Below are 4,421 nucleotides of genomic sequence, written 5' to 3'. Positions count from 1 at the left end.
TGAGAGGTTTTAGGGCTTGGCGGCGGCTCCGTATCGTAAAACTTGATGAATCCTTCTTCTTTATTTTTTTCTCCCTGAAAGAAAATGTATAGAGTTGGAGTTGAGGTCGGAGGAGCTCCAGGGGGCCCATGAGGTAGGGGGCGCGCCCCCACCCTCGTGGACAGGTGGTGGGCCCCCTGGTCTTCATCTTTTGCAAGGATTTTTTATTATTTCCGAATAGATGTTCCGTGAAGATTCAGGTCATTCCGAGAGCTTTTGTTTCTGCACATAAATAACACCATAGCAATTCTGCTGAAAACAGCGTCAGTCCGGGTTAGTTCCATTCACATCATGCAAGTTAGGGTCCAAAACAAGGGCGAAAGTGTTTGGAAAAGTAGATACGACGGAGACGTATCAACTCCCCCAAGCTTAAACCTTTGCTTGTCCTCAAGCAATTCAATTGATAAACTGAAAGTGATAAAGAAAAACTTTTACAAACTCTGTTTTCTCTTGTTGTTGTAAATATGTAAAGCCGGCATTCAAGTTTTCAGCAAAGATTATGACTAACCACATTCACAATAACGCTTAGATCTCAAGTTTACTTATATCAATGGCATAATCAACAAGGGAGCAATAATAATAAATCTCGGATGACAACACTTTCTCAAAACAATCATAATATGATATAACAAGATGGTATCTCGCTAGCCCTTTCTAAGACAGCAAAACATAAATGCAGAGCACCTTTAAAGATCAAGGACTTACTAGACATTGTAATTCATGGTAAAAGAGATCCAGTCAAGTCATACTCAACGTAAACTAACAATAATGAATGCAAATGACAGTGGTGCTCTCCAACTGGTGCTTTTTTAGTAAGAAGATGATGATTCAAGATGAAAGTATATAGATAGGCCCTTCGCAGAGGGAAGCCGGGATAAGTAGAGGTGCCAGAGCTCAGTTTTGAAATAGAGATGAATAATATTTTGAGCGGTATACTTTCATTGTCAACATAACAACCAAGAGATGGCAATATCTTCCATGCTACACACATTATAGGCGGTTCCCAAACAGAATGGTAAAGTTTATACTCCCCCTCCACCAACAAGCATCAATCCATGGCTTGCTCGAAACAACGAGTGCCTCCAACTAACAAGAGTCCCAGGGGGAGTTTTGTTTGCAATTATTTTGATTTGATTTGCATAAAGCATGGGACTGGGCATCCCGGTGACCAGCCATATTCTCATGAGTGAGGAGCGGAGTCCACTCCTCTTGAGAATAACCCGCCTAACATGGAAGATACGAACAGTGTAACGCCCTCGATGCGGCTATATCTCTCACGTGTTGAAGCATGATTTAGAGGCATAACCGCATTGAAAGCAATGTCGCAAGTGAGGTAATCTTCACACAACCCATGTAATACATAAGGGAAAAGAGATACATAGTTGGCTTACAATCGCCACTTCACACAATTACATGAATAAAGCATTACAACATCCAGATACAATCAAGGCCCGACTGCGGAACCAAAATAAGAGAAGACTACCCCAAATGCTACACAGATCCTCGATCGACCCCAACTGGGCTCCACTACTGATCAACTAGAACGAAACAACACAAAGGACAAGATCTTCATCGAGCTCCTCCTTGAGCTTGGTTACGTCACCTGCTCGGTAACAACGACACCTGCAAACTGGTTTTGGAAGTATCTGTGAGTCACGGGGACTCAGCAATCTCACACCCTCGTGATCAAGACTATTTAAGCTTATGGGTAAGTTAAAGGTATGAGGTGGAGCTGCAGCAAGTGGCTAGCATATTTGGTGGCTAACATACGCAAATGAGAGCGAGAAGAGAAGGCAAAGCACGGTCAAACAACTATGATCAAGAAGTGATCCTAGAGCAACCTACGTCAAGCATAACTCCAACACCGTGTTCACATCCCGGAGTCCGCCGAGAAGAGACCATCACGGCTACACACGCTGTTGATGTATTTTAATTAAGATAAACTTCAGGTTTTCTACAACCGGACATTAACAAATTCCCATTTGCCCATAACCGCGGGCACGGTTTTCGAAAGTTCAAATCCCTACAGGGGTGTCCCAACTTAGCCCATTACAAGCTCTCACGGTCAACGAAGGATATTCCTTCTCCCAAGACAATCCGATCAGACTCGGCATCCCGGTTACAAGACATCCTCGACAATGGTAAAACAAGTCTAGCAAGACCACCCACTGTGCCGAAAAATCCCGATAGGAGCTACACATAGCTCGTTCTCAGGGCACACCGGATAAGCTAAATGTACGGGAGCCAACGTAACCCAAGTTGCCAAGGGACGGCCCCGCATGGTGCTCTGGTTTGGACCAACACTTAGACAAGCACTGGCCCAGGGGTTTAAAATAAAGATGACCCTCGGGATGTGCGACTCCCAAGGGAAAAAGGCTAGGTGGCGAATGGTAAAACCAAGGTTGGGCCTTGCTGGAGGAGTTTTATTCAAAGCGAACTGTCAAGGGGTTCCCATTATAACCCAATCGTGTAAGGAACGCAAAATCCGGGAACATAACACCGATATGACAGAAACTAGGGTGGCAAGAGTGGAACAAAACACCAGGCATAAGGCTGAGCCTTCCACCCTTTACCAAGTATATAGATGCATTAATGAAATAAGAGATATTGTGATATCCCAACAAAATTTCCATGTTCCAACATGGAACAAACTCCAATCTTCACCTGCAACTAACAACGCTATAAGAGGGGCCGAGCAAAGCGGTAACATAGCCAAACAACAGTTTGCTAGGATAAGGTGGGTTAGAGGTTTGACATGGCAATATGGGAGGCATGATAAGCAAGTGGTAGGTATCACAGCATAGGCATAGCAAAAGAGCGAGCAACTAGCAAGCAAAGATAGAAGTGATTTCGAGGGTATGGTCATCTTGCCTGAAATCCCGCAAGGAAGAAGAACGAGTCCATGAAGAAGACAAATGGATGTAGACGAATGGTTCCTCACAAACGCGACGTTATCAGAACCAACCCGAAGAAGCAACACCGGAAAGAAGCACACAACATAGTAAACAACCAACACACGAACATGGTATGATATGCGGGATGCGGTATGTGATGCATATGCATGATTCAGAAAGGAAAGATTGAACCTGGCCTCAACTTGGAAATCCAAGAGTGCCACTGGAAAGAGGAGTTGATTTCGGTCGAAATCGATATAAAGATCACCGGAATCGGATGCACGGTTTGGAAATGGCAAGCAAAACAAATATGGCACCGGTCTGCGATAAACAGCAAGTAGCCTGCTAAATGCATCAAGATAATTAAGCTATTGCACTCAAACATGGCAGGGATCCACTCATGATGCTTGACAAAAGATGAACACTGAGCTACGACTAATTCACTCATTAACATGTTCAAACAAGCATGACAAAAGTGCAAAAGATAACAGGTTTCAGACTTAGTGAAATTAACAGCAAGTCAGGAATTTATCATCAGGAAACAATCTTTAGAGCATGAAAAGTACATGCTATAGGGACATATCATGGCAAAGCAAGGCATGGCATGAAGCTACTCAAATCATATAACAAAAGTCCCTTAGTGACCATGAGCCAAAAGGGATCAGAAAATACAATTGCAAGCATGTGAACATAGCAAAAACATAAACAGATTCAGACTTAGTGAAAAACTGGAGCATGGCAAAACAGACATCAAGTAGGCATGTTTACGAGCTCGATGCACTCACCACAAAGCATGGCATGAAAAACTAAGCATATACCCATCAAGTAGACATGGCATGGAAGCTAGACATGGCAAGAACAACATCAAAGCATGCACGGATCAACAACAACAAGCTTGGCAAAATTGCTAAACATGTTAGCAATCTGCCAGGAACATTTATAGCAAAAGTAGAGCTCTATTGACTCAAGCTAGGTTGCTCCATAATAGCAATGAAAGACATGGATTGATAGAGCATCACATTATCTACAAAACATCCTTACTAATCATGCTCAAAAGAGGCACGGATCACTAGGAAACAACATGAACATATGGCAAAAATTAAAGATAGGGCAAGGACTTAGTGAAATTCTAAGTCCCTGAAATCAGCATCATTGAGTAAGCTACTTTGCATGCTTGTGCTAGTCACCACAAAGATCACAAAAATACATGGCATACACCTCTGTAAAGATGGCATGTCATTCTTCAAAACACATGTAGAGCTCAGGATCAAAGCATGCACACATTAATCATGGCAAAAATGACAAAAGTGCATTTGATGAAACAGATCTGAAACTATCATCACATAGCCCTCTTCCAACAACATTTCGGGCATCAAGATTAACTCAAATGAAAATGATGCACTGAGATGAAATGATGTACTCGTTGAGACGAACATTTCGATATGCTACACGCACGAATCGGAGCAAGGGTGATGAAGTTATGATGCG

This window comes from Triticum dicoccoides, chromosome 7A (genome assembly GCF_002162155.2).
Source record: "Triticum dicoccoides isolate Atlit2015 ecotype Zavitan chromosome 7A, WEW_v2.0, whole genome shotgun sequence".
NCBI classification, from domain to species: domain Eukaryota; kingdom Viridiplantae; phylum Streptophyta; class Magnoliopsida; order Poales; family Poaceae; genus Triticum; species Triticum dicoccoides.
Note: the sequence above shows the minus strand (reverse complement) of the source record.